The following is a 22,787-nucleotide window of genomic DNA, read 5'->3' on the forward strand; positions in this document are numbered from 1 at the left end:
TCTTTGGTTTCGAAAATCGCTGAAAATCAGAAACGTCCATGTCTAGGGACGTCCATCTCTAAGGATGACCAAATTTAAGGATTTGGACGTCCCTGACAGTATTTTCGAAATGAAGGATGGGCATCCATCTTGTTTCCTCGCCCCTGGATCGGGACGTTTTGGAAGTCCAAATCAAAACGTGGACATCCCTTTCGAAAATGCCCCTCCACATATCCCATCTCTTCTTCTTTCTTTCCTTTATTGTCCTATTAATGACATATAGTTCTTTAATTTTTTTCATATTTTATTTTTTGGTAAGCAACAGCTGTCTTACTTATGTGTAATTGTTATTTTATTTTATTGCAACCCACCTTGATAGATACAGCAAAGGGGGAACAAAAAAGGCAGAGATTAGTTTTTCATTTAAATTGTTTTATTCAGCATTAGACTGTTGGATGGAGAAATGTCAAACAGTAGATTATGAAACACTCCAGTAATAGCAAAAATGGTGCACCAAAAAAGTGAATAAGTTGATTTGCAAGAGAAAGGTTTCTATTTGTTGAGGATGTAAGAGATATCATGTTTCTTCAGAGCAGCTGATGGAGAACTTCACTAAAATACAGGTCATTCATAAGGAAACGTGTAGCTCAAATCATTAATGTATAGAAATATTTGACAATACCTGTGCAGAAGAAAATGAAGAAAATCTAATTCAGTAACTGAAATCTTTCTAAGAACCACATTACCTAGCTTTTATGCATTAGCTAACAGGTTCTGCAACAAAAGTTAGAACATTTTGCAATAATGTTTTAAGATTCAGTGATAATTCTGCACCACATTAGCATATAATTAAATCATTTGCATATTTGTTCCGCATTATATATTCTGTTTTTTTGAGAGTTTTATAGATGGGAGATTTCAAATATTGATGTGATGGGGAAGAGGAAGAGGAAACTCCCTCCCTCCCACCTCCACCTGACCCACACTCCGCCCTTCCCTGTACCTTACAAAAAGGTGAAGGCAGGAGCAATGGCTCCCCCCTTTTGCCTCGGGCCTGCCTGGAACAAAATGGCAGCGGCCCAGGCCTTGACCGGTACATTCTGGGATGCATTGGGCAGGGCTAAACACCATATAAGGTACACGTTAGAGCCATGGAAACCCCCTTTGTGCACTCCTAGCTACCTAAAAGTTTGCTTTAGACTGTCTAGAACCAATTTAAAGCAAATGTTAATAGCAAGGTAGCTTTGTGAAGCTGGCTCTCAGTTTCCAAGTCTTCATCCTCTGCACACATATTTCTCTCTCCTCCTTCCTGAATTCAAAGTCCTTGCTCTCCCACACAATCTGAGTGCCCACTCCCACCCAATGCAGGTATCTCAATGATTTCTCCCCTACTCAACAATTGGAATGTGCCTGCCCTATCCTCTCCCCCCCCCCCCCCCCCAATTTTGACCCCTTTCCCCCAAATCTGGGCATTGCCATTTCTACCCTATCCTATATCTGAATTTGTGTTTTCCAGAGTAGATTCCTGTCTCTTCCCTCTCAAAGCTTTAAGAGGCAATTCTGTAACTGAGAACCTCTATTTGGACCCCCTGATACAGCAAGGGGAGCACCTATTCTATAATGGTATCTGGGAACCCAAATTCTGATATAGAATACTAGCATAAACCAGCATTGGTATGCCTAAAAATACGCATGCCCACTTATGTCAAGACAATGGCAGGTGTAAGTGGGTGCACCTAATTACAGCAAGCAATGCACACAGCTTATAGTATTCTACAAGTTGCGTGTATAAGTAGGAGGCATGCCCATGACCCACCCATGCTCCACCTAAGTGTACACCCCCTTGCAATTATGTGCTAAGCCACTTACATGAGCCCCAACAGAATAGTTCTTAGGGTGCTTGAGAGTAAGTGGCACTTTTTCCTGAAGTTATAGAATTGCCCTTCAAGGGCCAGATTCTACATAGGGTACCTGAAAACTCCACAAGGAATAAATTTTCAGCTAAGCATATTCTGTAAGTGGTGCCTATATTTAGGCGCTGTATATAGAATACGCTTAGTCAATATCACAGCGCTTAAAACAATGTGCATCCATTTACATCAAGGGAAACGTGGTGTAAATGCCAGCGTGTAGATTTAGGCACACAGGAGCATATTCTATAACAGTATGTGTAAATTTTGGAACGCCCACAAAATGCCCATTTCTCCACCCATAACCACACCCCTTTTTGGATGTGTGCATTAGAATTTAGGTGCAGTGCATTACAGAATACACTTAGTGAGTTGTTCATGTAAATTCTAATTATTGCCAATTAGTGTTCGTTATTGCTCATTAAGACCTATCAACATTGATTAGCTTGTTAAGCCAATTAAGTTAAGGGCATTGTTATAGAATATAGTTCGATTTTGGCACAGAACACTAGGTGCGATATATAGAATCCAGGGGTAAGTGTGCTCCTGCCCCTAGTCTGCCTTTCTCCTTCTATGTTCCCCGATCACTCTTTTCTCCTCTTCTCTCCCAACACTCCATTTTCTCTGCTCCACCCCCTTGTCTGTCAGACCTCTCTCTCTCATTCCTTCTTGTCCCTCACCAAGTCTGTTTCTCTCATCCTCCAACACAGTCCCTAGTTTACCAAGAGTCACTGGTGTCTAGTGGGGTGAGAGTGATGCCCATTCACTCTCACCTCATTGCTGCCAGGTCTCCAAATAAGAGCAATATTCACTCAAAAGACAATCAGTGAATGCCAACAACTGGCAACATATAACACTTAAGGATCTTTTTAATAAAATGCAGTAAATGTTGGCACTTACTATGCTTTAACAGCAAATATTAATGTGTGGTAAGTAGAGAGGTTGCGTGGTAGCTGTTCAGGGTATGTCCAGCTTGGCTGGTGGTTGGGGGCGGGGATAGTGCTGGGCAGACTTATACGGTCTGTGCCCGGAAAAGGACAGGTACAAATCAAGGTAAGGTATACATAAAAAGTGGCACATATGAGTTTATCTTGTTGGGCAGACTGGATGGACCATGCAGGTCTTTTTCTGCCGTCATCTACTATGTATGTTACTATGTTGTCTCCTGCAGTTACCATACTGAAAAGTCCTTTACCGCATGTTACGACTATTTACAATTAGTGAGGATGCACTCACTGTCACCTCTTAACGAGGCGGTAAGTGTACCCACGTTCACTACATAAGTGACGGTACATGATTAAGTGCCTATGCTAACTGCATTCCTGCCCAGTTCCCACCCCCTAACACAGCATGCACTCATTGTGCAAATTAGTGCACATTGTCATGCCTATACAGAAAGAGATTCTGTGCTTGTGCAGTGAATAGTGCATTTTTATTCACGCATTAACCCCCAGATTCTACATAGCGCGAATTGAGCTGAACATGCAAATCCAGTTGTATTCTGGATTTGAGCACACAACTTAAGTACTTAACAAACCAATCAGCACCAATAATTGCCACTTAACAAGCACTTACTGACATTAATTAGAATTGACGTGCAGAACTGTCTAAGCGTATTCTATAACGTGATGCATTTAAATTCTAAGTCGCACAGTTGAAAAGGGGGCATGGTCATGGGCATGGAATGGGCAGGTCGCGGATGTTTCTAAAACCTAGGCATGTTGTTATAGAATACACCCAGTCCATACATAATATAGGCGTCGGCATTTACATTTTAGTCATGCAGATGGGCACTCAGTGTATTCTATAAACCGCATGGAAATTTAGGCTAATTCTATATAGTACGCCTAAATTTAAGCACACTTTATAGAATACGCCTAAGCATATTTTGTTTTAGCGATGATTTTTACGTGTGATCTAGTCCTGTTTAACACACTTTGATTATAATAATTATGCTAGCGCGCACTAACTGTGTAGGCACCCATAGGAATATTGTGAGCGCCTACTGAGCAGGTGCTACAAATGTTAATGCGCCTCTAGCGCAGCTTAATAAAGAGGGCTCTTAATTTATAAGACTATTAACACTGCTGGATTCATCTATTTGGGCTCTAAATAGTGGAGTTCGATGCCAAAGGACATAAGAAGTATTGCAAATTACCTTAATTTCAGAAAAGAGTTGAAAACTTACCTTTTCAAGAAGTCTTATGGTTAATTGAATCTGTCACTGATATATTAATACTGATATATAATTTTTATAACCTAATTGTAATTTTTCTAATTGTTATAATTGTAAGCCACACTGAACGAAACCTGTTTTGGGATAATTGTGGGATATAAGAATGAATAAATAAATTAAATAAATAAATACATTCCAAATATTTTTTTTCTTTCTTAAATGTTCAAGTTGGCTACTGAATTTTGGGTTTTCAAATGATATAAAATAACATAGTACATGTTACTGATATTTTCATGTTACTGTACGATGTAAGCACATTCTTAATGCCCAATCCCCCTAGCCCTAGTTTTTCATAAAACTCCTCTACTCCAACCACTCTTCGCACACACCCATCCAATAATCCAGTGGTTCCCAAACCTGGTCCTGGAAGCACTCCAGCCAGTCAGGTTTTCAGGATATCCACAATAAATATTCATGAGAGAGATTTGCATGCACTGCCTCCACTGCATTTTATTTATTTATTTTTGTTACATTTGTACCCCGCTCATGGGAGGCGCAATGCGGCTTACATGGGGCAATGGAGGGTTAAGTGACTTGCCCAGAGTCACAAGGAGCTGCCTGTGCCTGAAGTGGGAATTGAACTCAGTTCCTCAGGACCAAAGTCCACCACCCTAACCACTAGGCAACTCCTCCACCGCATGCAAATCTCTCTCATGAATATGCATTGAGAGAGATTTGCATTGGGGACCAAATTGGTCAGCCACCTCACTGACCAATTTGGTCCCCAGCCTGCCACAGTGATTCCACAGGGAGTAGACCATTCCACAGTAAGAATGATATTTTTTAGCCCTTCCCATGGCCACCTAAGAGCCCTAATAATAACCATGTAACTTCTCTAATCTGGTGTATCGTAATATAGAGACAGAAAAACAGCAAAGGTATTTTTGTGTCTCTTGCTGGTTCTGAAGAGGTCATATTCCGTTTCTTTGCTTGTATCTTAATATAGCACATTTTTCTTTAGAGATCTGACAGATTTTCTTAACTGTATATTAACTGATGACTGATAAATTGTTGCTTTATTCTTATGCAGTTTCTTATTATTAATAAGCAAGTGATTGTATATTACTATTTAAAAATGGATCAGAGGCACTACAATAGAATACGAGTTAACAATAAATTTGGCAGCCTTAAATGAATCCTAGAAGTTGCTGTAAGGCGTGTATTGTGGACTTGGTTTGTCGTAACTCTTCTGAAACTGGTGTCAAAATTAATAGTAGGAATTAAGCCTAAAAGATATATGGGCCGATATTCAGAGTGATTTAAGTGGGCTGGAGAGGCTCTGGCCTGCTTAAATCGCCTGTCCTCATCCAACCGCCGATATTCAGTGGCACGAAACCAGGCAGTGCCGCTGAATATCGACACTGACTGGCCCCCCAAAAGTGGGTTGGTCAGGGGCGGGCCAGGGGGCATGATGGGGAGGATCCAGGGCTTATGTGGGTGCCGGTAATTTCAACTGACACCCACATAAGCTTAAGTGGGTGAATTTAGGACAGCTAAAAAAGCTGTTGTAAATTCACCCACTTAAGCTTATGTGGACCCCGGCTGAATATTGGGCCTGTCCTGGAACCGCATTAGCTTTTTTTAAAAATTGAAGCTCCCCACCCCCAACGTGTTCACTCCCCTCCCAACATGCAGCCATAAGCCACTCCCCTCCCCCCCCAAATGCCATCTATCCCAACCCCCAACCCTCACCCCTCTCTTCTCTGTAGTTCAGATAGGCCCCTCCAGAGGTCACGGCAGCCATTTTGCAAAGGTGCTGCAAGGGGCCAGAGTGAGGGGGCTCTGCTCCTGCCCCAATGACCACCACTGGACCACCAGGGATCAAGGTATCTGAACTACTGAGAGGTGAGGGGGTTGGGGGATTAGGATGGGTGGCATTTGGGGGGAGGGGAGGGGAAGTGGCTTGTGGCTATGGGTTGGGAGGGGGAGAGGGAGGAGATGTGACACATCGGGGGCTTGGAGACTTGGGGGGGGGGGGCTTCAATTTTTAAAAACCTTAGGTGGGTCCTGGCCCAATATTCAGCCAGTCCTGAATATCTGCTGAGCCTGCATAAGCCCCACTGACCAGCCTGCTCATGTGTAGCCCCCACTATTCAGTGCCCCCAATATTCACTGTCATTCTAAATAGTACATTATATTGTGTTACACTGTTAAGAGAAATGACATTACAAGCTAAACAATACAAGCTTACAAGACTTTCTATGATAAATTCATGTTACCCAACTGAGATATTAAAAAATGTTCCACAAAACTTAAGGAGATGAGTGATAATATTTCACATCAGTGCCTATATAAAATAGTAAACTCATCTTATTTGTGTGAACACTTATTAGAGCACTTTCCATTGCCCTACACACATGGTTAAGCTATCTTTGTATGAGAAATATGTAAGCAAAAAATTTGATTTTGTTTAGTTCCTGTGCATTGGCAGGCTTTTTTGTTTTGTTTCATTTGGCTTTTCTAAATTTTCATTTTGTTTTTATTGTTTTTTTTTTAGACCACAACTGGACAAGAACAACATGTTCATAGTCTTACACACCTAAACACAGGCCAGAGATCTTCTGATCAGACACTCTTCCTCTGACTCCTGCTTGGTCCTGGAAAGGGGGATCTACTACTACTATTTATCATTTCTATAACGCTACTAGACGTACGCAGCGCTGTACACTGTACACTTAATATGTAAGAGACAGTCCCTGCTCAACAGAGCTTATAATCTAATCAAGACAAACAAACAGGATAAATAAGGGATAAGGGAATTATTTAAGGTGGGAATTATAAAACAGACATGGGTACTGAACAAGTGAATAGAGGTTAGGAGTTAAAAGCAGCCTCAAAAAGGTAGGCTTTTAGCCTAGATTTGAAGGTAGCAAGAGCTGGAGCTTGATGCACTATTTTAATTTAATGACTTTTCACAAGTTTCAACTTGAATACATTATATAAAGGCAAAATATAATGTCATATTGAAAAATATACTGTAGTACTGCCCATTAAGATATGGCAAGCAGTCCTAATAACTTACAAACATTTCTATTGAAATCTGTCTGCTCTATACTTCATCACACTAATGAGGGCAAGAGACCCTGTTGATAATGCCAGTGGCACATCAAAGGGAAAAGGGAAAGACTGGAAAAGTAGCAGGGAGACCCCCCCCCCCCCAAAAAAAAAAGAAGTAAACTCAGGGCTCTTTGGTACATGCATGCACTCAAGACCCTTATACATCACTGCCCTTCAGAAACAGGAAGTCTTTGTCAGAGAGGCAGGACTGCAGTAGGTCTTGAGCCTCTTTGCTTGCTTTTATTGTTGGTGTCTAGTGGCATACCTAGCATATTTGACACCCATGAGAATGCCCCTCCCCTACACAGGCAATTTGGTCTGTCAATCCCCACCACCACCAAGTACTTTTTAAACACTTCTGATCCTTCCCTGTGACATGGTCCTGCCTATTTGGGAACCTTCCCTCAGACAGATCAGAGGGAAGGTTCTGGGGCCAGAGCGAGCACTGCCAGCAAAGAACTGAAGGGTTTAAAAGGTGCAGGGGATGGAGGTTGAGAGAGGCCAGATCACCTGCGGGGAGAGGGGAGGAGAAAAGCTAGTTCCCTGCCAGCCACATCACAATGCAATCTGTTATTGCATGCACCCTGAATGGTCGCTCACACTGCCCCACCCTTGGTACATCACTGTCAGTGCCTGAGCTTAAGTTCCAAGGCCAGAGTTTGGAAATGGAGCACCAGCGGTGTTGATTGCAAACTTAAATAAAAGGGGGATTCTGGATTGGGAAAGAGTAAGAAGAGAGAAAGGAGAGATGCTGAATGGGGGGAAGAACATAGTAAAGGGAGGTAATAGATTTAGAGATGCTGGATGGGTAAGGGGGGCAGAGAGATAGGGGAGATGCTGGGCATACTGGTACCATGTGGGAGTATCCGTGAAGGTGTATTGGCAAGGAGATGAAAGAGAGGTGGTCACTGGTTAGAGGAATAGAATTGCAAAGGTGGTCAGAGGAAAGAGACTGGAGTCAAAAGCTGGAGCTGGTGAGTGGATGAGAAACAGAGGAAAGCAGATGAAGACTTCTGAGGGAATGAGTATAGGGGGTGGATATGGGGTAATATGCAATGGGTAAAAACAGAATAGAGGAATTGCGGTGGAAAGAGTGAGATAAACAGGGAGTGGGAGATCAGACATGGGTAGTAACAAAGTACTAGTTCTTTGTTACAGTACTTAAGAACAATTGTCAGTACTTTTACCTTTGAGTTACATGTTTTCTGCAACACCTTTTACTTGTAACTCATTACAAATAAGCTGTACTTCAGTACTTTGTAAGGAAGTACAGTTAAGAAAAGTTTTTTTTTTCTTTTAAAGTATTTTTCCTTACCTTTGCTTCTCCCCCTCAGATGTGGCTTGCAGCTGATTGAGTGCGAATTTCAGGTCCCAAAAACAATTGAGCTTGGACTGGAAATTCGGGCCCAATCAGATGAAAGCCAGCATCTGATGTCACATCACCTGCCAGAAGCTTCTGCCGCATGTGGTGAAAGTCATCCTGCTGGGAGGTCTGGTGCAGAAATCGGACCACGGGGGTGCTGTGGAGCCTTGGTGCAGCAGGTAGGCATGGTTGGGTCTTGTCATGGTGCCTGGGCCTTCCTCCACGATGTTTACCTCCACGTTGCCTGCCCTGCTCTCCCCCCCACACACATACTCAGTTTTAATGCGTGGGGGGAAGGGTAGGGCAGGCAATGTGTTGGCGAACATCACTGGAGGAAGGCCCCACTAGCCCTGGTATATGGGTTTGCACTGTGGAAGGAGGACTTGGATCCTGCAAAGTTAAGCTCTTCCATTTTATGTTGGCCAGCAGTCACTGCATTTACAGGTATGTTGGCCTGCAGTCACTGCATTTACAGGCAGAATGGAGGGTGCGGGAGACTCATCCAGGCTCCTTGCCATCTACATATTTTAATATTCTATGTACAATGGGTCAGTTTGTTTCCTTTCTGTAATTGGAAGCAGTGGGTTCGCTGGCTTGAGTACCAGGCGGTATTTTATTGGTGAGTGTATGTTTTTAACTCTGCTATCAATGTCCTTCAATATACTATTTTTATTTTTGGTGTGACTATAGCTACTTAGTTTTATGATGTTTTTTTGAATGGAGTGGCATTATTGTTATTTTTGTGTTTGGCAGTGACACTTTCTTTTTGGCGCCATTATTTTAGTTTTATGGTGGAGTTTCTTGAGATTATTTTCTAGGTTGGCACGTGGTTTTGTTTTGTGTTCCTTTGCGTTTTAAACATTCTCTAACAGTCACATACAGTGTTTTTATTGTATGAGTACCATAGGCATTGCTACGGGGGTGCTAATGCATCCCTAAAAATCTCTGTTGTACCCCCAGTGAAAGCTGTAGCTTGCGCCTGCCTGACTCAGCCTCTTCATAACAGCTCTCGCAGATCTGTAGCTCCCTCCCTCTCTCCTGCAGAAGTGATTCCAATAGGCTCCCTGCAGCTGATCTGGAAACCTCTCTGCTGCATCCCATCCCCTTCTGATGCCACTTCCTATTTCGGTCTGGGAAGAATGCAGCAGAAAGAAGAATTCAGGGTCAGGTGCAGGCAGCCTGTAGGAATTGCTGCCGTTGTTAAGGGAGCTTCAGAACCACGGGAGCCTCTCTATCATAGCCCAGCTTACTTCCAACAAACTGGGAAGGAGGGTTGCTTGGACAACAGGATGGGGGTGGGGGATAGCTGGATGGGACTTAGGGGTGTAGGAGGAAGAAGAGCAGAGCAGTAGCTGGATGTGAATGGCAGTAGTAGTGAGGGGGTGGAAAAGAACACAGTAGAAGCTGGATGTGACTAGGAGGGGAAGGGAACAAGGCAGAAGATGGATATGACTTGAGGGGTAGGGAAGGGAACAGAGCAGTAGGGATGTGACTGGTGGTGGTCGGGAGTACAGTAGAAGTTGGAAGTAAATAGGAGGGACAGAGAAACAAGCCAGGGACTAGATGTGACTGGGAGGAGGGGAACAGGAGAGAAGCTGGATGTGACTCAAGGGGTAGGGAAGGGTACAGTCTAGAGCAGAAGACGGATGGGACTAGGAAGGATAAAGGGAACAAAGGGAACAAAGGGGTTGAATGAGGATGGAAATGAGATTAAAAAGATGGTGAAAGCGAGGCAATGGGAGATAGAAGAATGGCCTGGAGGCAAGGGAAGGAAGGAGAGACAGGGATGGAGCTGGGGGTTGGTAAGGAGGTTACAGGCAGTGTTGCTGGCCAGTTGTTCAGCTGAAAAAGAGGTAAAATGACTGATGACCATTTTGAACACCAGCTCCTGCTGGGCCTTAACTTAGCATTTAGTAAAAATATCAAATAAGAAAGACTAAAATAATGATGTGTCCAACTTGTTCAATAACCTCAACAGACATCACACTTCGTGGGGGTAGGGGAGGGGGGAGAATGACAGATTTTTGGCCAGCTTGTTAAAAAGCTATTAAACTTGTAATTCCATTTATGTTTCTGTTCCATTGTACCCTCAGAGATCTAGACATATCACAAGTTGATATGTACATATTGTGAAAATGATGAGGCTATTGTGAGGATGATGAAGCTCCCACCTCAGGATTTGTGAAAATGATGAGGCTATTGTGAAGATGATGAAGCTCCCACCTCAGGATCCCAGGTCCCTCTTTCGCTCAGGGTGAGCTGGTTCTCAATATGTAGATTTTATGCAAATTAATCTACTACCCTTTTCTGCTCAGGGTGACCTGCTTCTCAAAAGGCAAACATAGTCAGGTCTTACCAATCAGGCTATTTTCATACACATCTTTATTCCAGCCTCTGGGGCACACTTCTTTTAGCTTAAAACACTTTCACAAGCTTAAACAGTTCTTCCAGCTTAACCACTTCATTTCTTCCTACTCAGTGCAATCTTCCATTTTAAACATTTCTTCTTGCACAGTTCAATATTCTTCCCCCTGAGCCCTCTCACACAGGCATTTGGGCTCAGTACTAACTCAGTCCCTGGACACACAGTCCCTCCTTGGAGCACACAGCTCTAGACACACAGTCTCTCTTCCCTGTGTTAGACACACAGTCTTTTCATCTGGGACACACAGTACCTCCTTGAACACATAGTTCTTATTCTTGATACTCTAGGGCCCTCTTACCCCAGCCAGCTTCCTTCTTGGGGAACACACAGTTCTCCCCCCCCCCCCAGGCCAAAGGGCACAGCCAGTACTTCTCATGGGGATCCCTCCTGCTTCAGTTACCAGCCCTCTTCTTCAGCTGCCAGCTCTCCTCCCCTCCTCACAACTCAGGTGGGGTCTTAAGTGGTTAATGGCCAAACAGGACCCAGCCCATAACCTGCTGCACCTGTTTCCACCTCCAGGACTCTCCCCGGTCCTAGCGACCTCCATCTATACCTCCCCTTACTGGCTCCCTTCAGCAACTCACCCAGCCCTTCTCCCTGGACATTTTAGGGGAACAGCGCCCTCTAGGGGCATAAGCAGGGTAGGACAGCCTCTTCCTTATCACAATATTCACAATACAGTACTGCTGCTTGTAAACATACTATATGACCAAAACCGAGCTTCTCATTTTCCCCCCCAAACCCACCTCCCCGCTCCCCCCATTTTCTATTTCTGTTGATGGCTCTCTCATTCTCCCTGTCTCCTCAGCTCGAAACCTTGGGGTCATCTTTGACTCTTCTCTCTCCTTCTCTGCTCATATCCAGCAGATTGCCAAGACCTGTCGTTTCTTTCTTTACAACATCCGTAAAATCCGCCCCTTTCTTTCCGAGCACTCTACCAAAACCCTCATCCACACCCTTGTCACCTCTCGTTTAGACTACTGCAATCTGCTTCTTGCTGGCCTCCCACTTAGTCACCTCTCCAGTCGGTTCAAAACTCTGCTGCACGTCTCATCTTCCGCCAGGGTCGCTTTACTCATACTACCCCTCTCCTCAAGACCCTTCACTGGCTCCCTATCCGTTTTCGCATCCTGTTCAAACTTCTTCTACTAACCTATAAATGTATTCACTCTGCTGCTCCCCAGTATCTCTCCACACTCGTCCTTCCCTACACCCCTTCCCGTGCACTCCGCTCCATGGATAAATCCTTCTTATCTGTTCCCTTCTCCACTACTGCCAACTCCAGACTTCACGCCTTCTGTCTCGCTGCACCCTACGCCTGGAATAAACTTCCTGAGCCCCTATGTCTTGCCCCATCCTTGGCCACCTTTAAATCTAGACTGAAAGCCCACCTCTTTAACATTGCTTTTGACTCGTAACCACTTGTAACCACTCGCCTCCACCTACCCTCCTCACTTCCTTCCCGTTCACATTAATTGATTTGATTTGCTTACTTTATTTATTTTTGGTCTATTAGATTGTAAGCTCTTTGAGCAGGGACTGTCTTTCTTCTATGTTTGTGCAGCGCTGCGTATGCCTTGTAGCGCTATAGAAATGCTAAATAGTAGTAGTAGTAGTAGTAATTCTGTGGTCTGACTTGTTAAGAATACTTTTTACTTTATAATAAAAAAGTAGTTTTAAGAGTTGTACTTTTTTACTTTTGCTTGAGTATATTTTTTTGGATAAGACTTTCTACTTTTACTTAAATACTTTTGAAGCCAATACTTTTACTTTTTACTTAAGTACTTTTAAAAAGTAATAAACCCATCTCTGTGGGAAGGCTAGGGAGAGGACAAGACTGGGGTGATGACCCCAGAATAGGGTTGCCAGCTGGATCCAGATTTGCCTGACAAGCTGCCCAAGTTAATCTCAATCTAAACACGGAAAAGACACAATTTATTTGGGGCTCTGTATACTAAGCTGTGCTGTAGGAACGCTAACCTTTTAGTGCGCGCTAAAATGTTAGCGCTCCTATAGTGCGGCTTAGTAAACAGGGCCTTTAGTTTGGCCCTCTCTTTACCTCTTTTTAAGATGAGCATATTAAGATCAGAATTTTAGACTCCAATTTGACAATGAAAGAACAATTATAAAAAAGTATCTCAGGGAGTTTTCTACAAGTTGAACTTGGTCAAACGTGTCAGAAATTATTTTTCGCCTGAACATCTTAATATACTAATTCAAGCTACTATATTATCCATTTTGGATTACAATAATCTCTTGTACATTGGAAGTACAGAAAGATCATTTATAAATTTACAGGTTCTTCAAAATACAGCAGCAAAACTAATGTTCAATGCTCATTGTGTTCAATGAGCAACTCCATATTTGGCTACCTATATGAGCACACTGCTTTTTCAAACTCTGTACTATGGTCTTTACAGCCCTTCATAGAATGGGTCCAATTTATATGTGCAGATCTCTCCTTCCTCTTCTTTCTAAAATAAATTCTTGTAAAAACATTGCTCTGCTTTTAAATTTTCCATCAGCAAATACTGTTCAATATCAAAAACATTTTAATAGTTTTCTCATTTCAAGCTGTGAGGTATTGAAATACACTTCCTCCTCCATTCAAACTGAATTCTCTTTCTTTCGTTTTAGGAAGTTATTTTTTTCGTTATGCTGACTTCTTGTTTTTCATCATGTAAATTTCAATTTTTATTGTAATACTGGGAATTTTGTCTGTTTCTCCTCCCTTCTCTTTTTTTTTTTTTTTGGGGGGGGGGGGGGGTAATCCATACTAAGTCTTGCATGCAGGGACTTGTAGTTCCAAGCTGCCCATTCCATTCCCTGAGTCTTTTACAAAGTGGTGGTAAGCCCAACTCAGGCTTACTGCATGCTAAAAACAGCACTACCGCCCGCCCAACGTGGCCGCCGGTAGGTAGTTCTGGCTGGAGTACACTATTTTCGATGCTCCGGGAAATTTTTTTCCTAGCCCAGTGCTAACCCAGCAGTAATCAGGAATCACCACGCACTGCCCGGTTACCTCCAGGTTACCGTGGGAGCCCTTACCATCAACTCAATGGGTGGCAGTAAGTGCTCCCCAACGAATGGCCACGCAGTAAGAGTTATCTTACCGCGTGGCCATTTTTGTTTTGGGGGGGGGGGGGTTCAGCTGTGGTAAAAAGGGCTCCGGCGCTCAGGAAAAACGGCTACCGCAGGGCCCTTTTTCGCGCAGCTTAGTAAAAGGATTCCTAAGAAAAGCAAGACCCCGCAAAGAATGAGGTAAATCCAGGACTGGATCAAGCCTGTCAGGCAAATCTGAATCTAGTTGGCAACCTTAGTTCAGAAAGATGTGAGAGAAGTAAATAGAAAACTGAGACTTCAGAAAAAACAGAAGGAAAAAGAAAAGAAAAAAACAGGCCAATGTGGCTGGACAAATAAAAAGCACAGAGAGCAACGATAGAAAAATATTTATATTGAACTAAGTAAATTGGAATATGTCAGCCTTGGGAAATGTGTGTCTCTGACATTTTTGTATTTTGCTCAGTACAAGAACAAAATTATGGATCCGATATTCAATGGATTTATACTCCTAATGTCCTCTGAAAACTTACTAGGGATTAGTACAAAACTTTACACTCAAAATTTCACTAAACTCCTTATTTAGGAGCATAAATAGTAGGTAGCAACAGAGGTGGATTTGGGGCAGGGATAAAAAGGTTACGAGCGTAGCACTAATTTTCAGCACTAGGCTCATAAATGTGTCTCTGTGGGCTCAGCACAGCCAATTTAGTTGGTGGTTTAATCATTATGCATGTAGATAACTGAGCCATTTTAGAGCCAGCTTTATCTTCTGAGTTAGAATCACAGTATTACCCTGGTGCAGCTTGGGCAAAACAGGGGCCCCTGTTGAGATTTTTTTGTGTGTGATTTTAAGTTGTAGTACATGTGGAAACCTTAACAAATAATGGAACAGTATATTGTAGAGATTCTAGTATTTACCTGTTCAGTCTCTTATTTTGTAGTACCAACTCGGATGAGCCATTGCAGGGACAGTCCTCAGTACGGTGCCACAAGCAATGACTTTCTCCATAATCGGGAAAATATGGACCTTAAATATGGCCACTGCATGTTGTCACTGAGCAAAGATCTGAGACTCTCTTTCTTCTCCAAGTGCTGTGATTGCTACCTCAACAACATCCCAGCAAGCTCAAGGAACAAAAATCGGGTCTTTCATATGGTAACGAACAGCACTTGCCACTATGTCAGCCTAATACGGTTCTTTTGACTATAGTAAGTCACACAAATGAAACATTAAGGGCCCCTTTTACCAAACTCTGGCGCTACAAAATAAATACATTTTTGTAGCGCCAGAAATGAAAGCGCGCTAGAAGTAGGAAGTACCGCCGGGCTGCTGCAGTAGCCCGGCGGTACTTCCTATATAGTGAGTGGTAAGCCCGTTTTGTGCTTACTGCCGCTTAGTAAAAGGAGTCCTCATAGAAAAAGAAGGCCTGCTTCTTTTACGGTTTATCATTAATTCTTCTGCTTTTAATTTCATTTGCAATGCTCTTCCTCTCGGTAATACGATGTATTTTTTGTTACGGACATTCACTTAGTTTGGACCATCCGTCACCATGCTTCATTTGAATTGTTCAGGCAATAAAGTCAAAGCCCTATTTTTGTGATTACAGTGGTTTCCATGGTAACAATCGCACAACAGAGATTCTTAAGCATTGTAATCTCAGCATATTAGCAGAATGTAAGGATGTGCTGTGGGAATGTTTTGTGTCTATACCTCAGCATTAATGGCAGCTTTCCCATAAACTTTCTAGAGAAATGTAGATAATATGGTTTTTGGGTCTAATAGTGAGGTGGGAAGTGCTACCATTGCATTTAGGGAAAACTAGTTCTAGTCATAGCCAGTGCACAGAATTTGGTTATTAATTACCCTAGCAATAACAACACTTTATTATGAATATATACATTATCATGCATGTAGGAAAGCAGATTTGATAATTTATCATCATGTCTGTTTCATGGCTTTAAAATTAAGAATCATCATCAAGTAATAAGGTATGGCAAGCAGTGCTATGTTGTGAACATTAGCATGCCTCAGGTGGCTTAGTGTCTTTGGTCACCCGTATGCATCACTCTCATGGATTGCTTTATTTCTCTCAAATGACTTATAGCTTTTTGTATCATTTATGAAGCATGAAACATTCATTAAAACACAACTGCCATTATTAAAAGATATAGGGGGTCTATATCAAGCAGGTGAAGTAACTATATTAAGCACTGCCACCAGTACTTAACTTCAAACATATTCAACACCACTATCTCTACACCACACCAGTTCTGTCCATTTAGATTTAGGCCAGCTATTTGGTTAGCCTAAACCAGCCATTCCCAACCCAGTCCTCAGGGCACACCTAGTCCTATCAGGTTTTCAGGATATCCACAATGAATATTCATGAGTTAGATTTGCATGCAATTGAGGCAGTGCCTGCAGATCTAACTTATGCATATTCATTGTGGATATCCTGAAACCCCGATGGGACTAGATATGCCTCAAAGACTGGGTTGGGAATGGCCCTAAACTAAGGCTGCCAACTGGATTCAGATTCGTAGGACAGGGTTGATCCAGTCCTGGGTTTGCCCCGTTGCATGCAGAGATTTGCAGTTCTGATTTCCCCATTGCATTCCCTAAGAAAAGCAAATCCAGAAATCCCAGCATGCACTGGGATAAACCCAGGCCTGGATCAACCCTATCCTGCGAATCTGGATCCAGTTGGTAGCCTTAGTTTAAGCTTATTAAATAGCTGGCCTAAATCTAAATAAACAGTACTGGAGTGGTCCCTGCTTAGCATGTAGTCAGTGCCGTGACTTGTAGAAATAGCGGTGCTGAATATATGATTGAAGTTACGCACTTGTGGCAATGCTTAATACAGTTATAGTTACTGCACATTGAGGCCCTTTTATTAAAGAGCTTTAAGCTTTTAACGTGTGTGCCCGATGCACAGAGCTCCTAGCTCTCAGAGAACAGGTTCGTTCTCTTGAGGCTAGAGTAGCAGACTTGGTGGAGCTGAGGGAGGCAGAGAGGCACATAGAGGAGACCTACATGGATGATGTAGAGAAGTTCCACCTCCAGTCTGGTAGCCCCTGTGCTACCTTGGAGGAGGGAGGTCTCCTAGAAGGACAGCATTACCCTGGTGAAGTAGGAAGTACTCCTGTAGCCAGGAGCTGCCCACCAGGGGATATACTATCCTCTCGCACCGAGGATATGTCTCCAAGTTCTGCCCAGGAAGGAAGGGTTAGGACAGCTGTTGTAGTTGGTGTTTCGATCATTAGGCATATATATAGCTGGGTGGCTGGTGGATGTGAGGATCGCTTGGTGACTTGCTTGCCTGGTGCGAAGGTGGCAGACCTCACGTGTCACCTAGATAGGATTTTAGATAGTGCTGGGGAGGAGCCGACTGTCTTGGTACATGTGGGTACCAATGACATAGGAAAATGTGGGAGAGGAGTTCTGGAAGTCAAATTTAGGCTCTTAGGTAGAAAGCTCAAATCCATAACCTCTAGGGTAGCATTTCTGAAGTGCCCGCTCCACGTGCAGGGCCCAAGAGACAAGCAGAACTCCGGAGTCTCAATGCATGGATGAGACAATGGTGCAGGGAGGGAGGGTTTTAGATTTGTTAGGAAATGGGCAACATTCTGGGAAGGGGAAGGATGGGCTCCACCTTAATCAAGGTGGGACCAGGCTGCTGGCATCGGCATTTAAAAGGAAATAGAGCAGCTTTAAACTAGAAACTGGGGGAAGGCCAACAGTTGCTGAAAAGCGCATGGCTCAGAATAAAGTGTCTTTCAAAGATATCACCAAAACAGGGAAATAGGGTAACCCGATAGTGAGGTTGCAAAAGAGGCCATAGTAGATCAGGTGTCCCTAAATAAAAATAAAACAAAAGATTGCAAATTAATACTGTCAAGTGATGTAAATAGGAACAACATAGTTTGAAAAGTCTATATGTGAATGCCAGAAGCCTAAACAATAAGATGGGAGAGTTAGAATATGAAAAATGAAAAATTACATATAATAGGCATCTCTGAGACCTGGTGGAAGGAGGATAACCAGTGGGACACTGTCATACCGGGGTACAAATTATATCGTAGTGATAGGGTGGATCGAATGTTAGGTATTATTAGGAAAGGAATGGAAAACAAAAATGAGGACATTATAATGCTTTTGTATCGGTCCATGGTGTGACAGCACCTCGAATATTGTGTTCAATTCTGGTCACCGCATCTCAAAAAAGATATACTGGAATTAGAAAAGGTGCAGAGAAGGGCAATGAAAATGATCAAGGGGATGGTACGACTTCCCTATGAAGAAAGGCTAAAGCGGCTAGGGCTCTTCAGCTTGGAGAAAGGACGGCTGAGGGGAGATATGATACAGGTCTATAAAATAATGAGTAGAGTGGAACAGGTAGATATGAAGCGTCTGTTTACTCTTTCCAAAAATACTAGGACTAGGGGGCATGTGATGAAGCTACAAAGTAGTAAATTTAAAATGAATTGGAGAAATATTTTCTTCAATCAACATGTAATTAAACTCTGGAATTCATTGGCAGAGAATGTGGTAAAAGTGGTTAGCTTAGCGGGGTTTAAAAAAGGTTTGGCTGGCTTCCTAAAGGAAAAGTCCAGACTATTAATAAAATGGACTTGGGGAAAATCCACTGCTTATTTCTGGGATAAGCAGCGTAAAATATTTGTACTTTTTTGGGATCTTGCCAGATATTTGTGACCTGGTTTGGCCACTGTTGGAAACAGGATGCTGGCCTTGATGGATCTTTGGTCTGTCCCAGTATGGCAACACTTATGTTCTTATGACATTAAGGGCTCAGGCCATAAATAGGCGCGCGCTGGTTTAAATTTTACCACAGGCCCTTTTCCCGGCTCATTGAAAAAAAGTCCTTTTCCCAGGCGATTGCTACCGTTGGTGTTCTTGACTGGACTTGTCATTTTTCAGACCAGTGGTCCTGACACAGCCTTTGTGAAAAGATGGCCAGCGTTGATTACAGTCAATGAAGTTGAAGTGTTTGGAATGAAGAACACAGAAACTGTGCAGCTAAAGCTAAGTTTTGTGATTTGAATAATTAAGCATTTTTTGAAAACTTTGAGGCCGGCTGCATGTATATTTATATAATAGATAAGGAGGGGGGTTTTTTTTGCCTATAATGAGGAAGTCCAGCTCCTTTAAATACATAAATGATATTTATGGAGCTTCTTGAGGCTTTTTCCTCCTTTAAAAAATAATTTCAACTCTCCTAGTTTGCTTCACCAATAATCAAGAGTATCCCCACAATTTTATTGATAACATTAGTGCATGCCCATTAATACAAAAAAAAAAAAAGGAACAGTCATTTTTTGGCTGTGGCAAAACTATCCTTAGCGTGTGGAAAAAATCCATACAAGGGTGCGCCAAGGCCACCTTTTTGCCGCAGCATAGTAAATGGGGCCCCTTTAATTCCTTTTCAGTCAGTCTTTGCTTCTAGATTTAAGGCTGAAGCATATTTTGAAAGCATCTCTCGGAGAGTTTAGATGAGTTTATAGCATTTGTTGTAATAATTGGAGAAGGATATTCCAACTAAATGGAAGTTTCTGCATCTGAAACTGTTTTTTTTGTTCTAAAACAAACACTCACCGGTTTAAAGTCTAAGGGGTCCTTATACCAAGCTGTGGAAAAAAAGGGCCCTGCACTAGTGGCAGGGTCTGTTTTTGGCATGTCCTGCAGCCCTTTTTACTGCAGCTGGTAAAAAAGGCAGAAAATAGCCATGGCCGTGCAGTAAAATTGGTGGTGGTAAGGACTCCTGCACTAACCCAGCTGTAACCGGGTAGCACGCAGCGCTGCCCAATTACAGCCAGGTTAGCAACACACTAAAAAGTATGGGTTGGTTTTCCCTAGAATGGGAAATGGCACATGCTGGGGCTGGAACTACCTCTGGCGCCCGCACTAGGCTGGTGGTAGCTCCAGATTAGTGTGTGGTAAACCGTTGTTGGGCCTACCGCTGCTTTGTAAAAGGGCACCTAAATATCTTGGTCAGGAAGCTATTAGATTACCTGTTTATTGCTCATGATTTTATTAAAATGCTTAGCAACCTCAAAATGGGTAACACTTCCAAAATTCACTACTATATCAAGATCATAATAATTTTATTTTAATAGTCTCTAATTCATAGTTGCTATAAAGACAAACCTTATCAATGTGACAGAAATAGTGATGATTTTGATATTTAAATGGGACACTATTAGCATCCATAACTGTAACATATTTTTTTCCATTTTCTATTTTACGTTGTTAGATTTGAATAGCATGCCCAAATTTGCATTTTACTAAGGTTTCAGTTTATCCCTATAGTAATAGTATGTTTTTCTGGCTAAGGAGTTCATCATTTCAGGTGATATAGAGGGGCATAATCGAACGGGGCCGGCCATCTATAAGGGCGGCCATCTCTAACGCCGGCAGCGTCAAGCGGCATACCCGACTGTATTATCGAAACAAGATGGCCAGCCATCTTTCGTTTCGATAATATGGTCAGGGCCGGCCAAATCTCAACATTTGGCCTGCCCTTAGAGATCACCGGTGTTAGAGATGGCCGCCATTGGTTTTTGCCGATAATGGAAACTATTATCCCGTTTGGTCATGAGAGGAGTGCACTGGTCCCCCTCACATGCCAGGACACCAACTGGGCACCATAGGGTGCACTGCAGTGGACTTCACAAATTGATCCCAGGTACATAGCTCCCTTATCTTGGGTGCAGAGTCCCCCCAAACCCACTACCTACAACTGTACATCATAACCATAGCCCTTATGGGTAAAGGGGGGCACCTAGATGTAGGTACAGTGGATTTCTGGTGGGTTTTGGAGGGCTCCCATTTACCACCACAAGTGTAACAGGGAGGGGGGTCTGCCTGCCTGAAGTGCACTGCAGTACCCACTAAAAACTGCTCCAGGGACCTGCATAGTGCTGTCATGGAACTGGGTATGACATTTGAGGCTGGCAAAGAGGCCGGCAAAAAAATGTTTTTAATTTTTTTTTTTGGGTGGCAGGGGGTTGGTGACCACTAGGGAAGTAAGGGGAGGTCATCCCCGATTCCCTCCGGTGGTCATCTGGTCATTTAGGGCACATTTTTGAGGCTTGGTCGTGAACAAAAAAGGACCAAATAAAGTCGGCCTAATGCTCTTCAGAGCCGGCCTTCTTTTTTTCTTTATCGGCCAAGGCCGGCCATCTCTTAACCATGCCCTGTTCCGCCTTCGGTACACTTCCAACACATCCCCTTTAACTTTGGCTGGCCCTGCAACGGAAAGCAGTTGAAGCCGGCCCAAATCGGCTTTCGATTATACCAATTTGGCCGGCCTTAGGAGAAGACCGGCCATCTCCCGATTTGTGTTGGAAGATGGCCGGCCTTCTCCTTTGAAAATAAGCAGGATAGTGAATAGTGAGTAAGGTTTTGATTAGAACTCAGCAGGATGTGGGCTGATAACATGTGGAACTGTTGAACAAGAGGTGGAATAAAACGTAAAATAATTGTGGTTATATTGTCATTCATTATGATATATAAGATTATTTTGTCAGATAATTTATAATTATCTGAAACATTCTGAGTTTTTCTGTTATTATTGATTTACATTGTGAAATGTACTGTAAACCGCTTTGGTTCTTATGGTGTAATGCGGTATATCAAATAATTGAATCAAATCAAGTTAAATTTTGGAGCTGTAGCACTGTGACTGGAGCGTGGGCAGGACTTAGGGGGGGGGAGAATGATATAAAAAATGGGCATGGCTAAAGTTTGACCGACAGTATATTAACTACTGACATTTCAGTTCTGCACACATAGGGGCCCCCTTTACCTAACGGCAGTAAAAAAGTAGCCTTAGCACATCCTTAAGCAGGTCATTCCCACACGCTAAGGCCATTGTTACTGCCAGGATAAAATGGGCAAGTTTTGTATTTTCACTATTAATGACTACACCCTAATTTTCCCATTAGCATATGGTTATTAGCGTGTGAGCCCCTACTGCCACCCTCATCTAGGTTGTAAGGGCTCAAACGCTAATTGGTTTGTGTGCAGCATGGCACTGCGCTAATCAGGTAGCACAGAGCACTCTCACTCTCCACCCCAGACCTGCCCACTGCTAAAAAATAAATGTTATTTCTTAGTGCATGGGTAGTTCACGCACATCCAAAAATTACTACAGAATGCCTCAGGACATCCCATGATAAACTATTTTTTTACTGCAGAAAGCATGCCACAGCTTAGTAAAAGGAATCCTTAGATTGTACTTAATATTACTAGTGCTCTGAACTCCTGGATTGCATTCACTCTCACAAATAAATTCTCCATCTGTTTCAGTGGTTCCCAAACCTGGTCCTTGAGGCACCCCAGCTAGTCAGGTTTTCAGGATATCTACAATGAATATTCATGAGAGAGATTTGCACGCACTGCCTCCTTGGTATGCAAAGCTATTTCATGAATATTCATTGTGGATATCCTGAAAACCTGATTGGCTGGGGTGCCTCCAGGACCAGGTTTGGGAACTACTGATCTATTTCATAATTCAGTCTTACTAAAGGGAAAAAAAGCTAGAGAAAAGAAAATAGTTCTAGATAGGCATTTTGAACTCATAGCAGGAAATCACTAGATCACTCCTTCCTCTCAATTGGGCCCTTTACTAAAGGGTTATCGTGCGGCAATGGGCTTGCATCAGTGCTTACCAAGCAGTAATTGGGCAGCGCCATTCACTGCCCGATTACCCCCAGGTTAGCGCGGGACCCCTT

At 42.9% G+C, this 22,787-nt stretch overlaps 1 protein-coding gene across 1 annotated transcript in view; it reads right to left on the reverse strand.

Moving 5' to 3' along the window:
• Positions 1-431: 431 nt before the first annotated feature.
• STPG2 (sperm tail PG-rich repeat containing 2) overlaps positions 432-22,787 on the reverse strand; it is an 873,622-nt gene continuing 851,266 nt past the window's right edge. Inside the window, exon 14 of the mRNA XM_030190712.1 lies at positions 432-661. The gene's annotated coding sequence lies outside the window, so the exon portion shown is untranslated. The remainder of the gene's footprint in view (positions 662-22,787) is intronic.

Source organism: Microcaecilia unicolor, chromosome 2 (genome assembly GCF_901765095.1).
Source record: "Microcaecilia unicolor chromosome 2, aMicUni1.1, whole genome shotgun sequence".
NCBI lineage: Eukaryota > Metazoa > Chordata > Amphibia > Gymnophiona > Siphonopidae > Microcaecilia > Microcaecilia unicolor.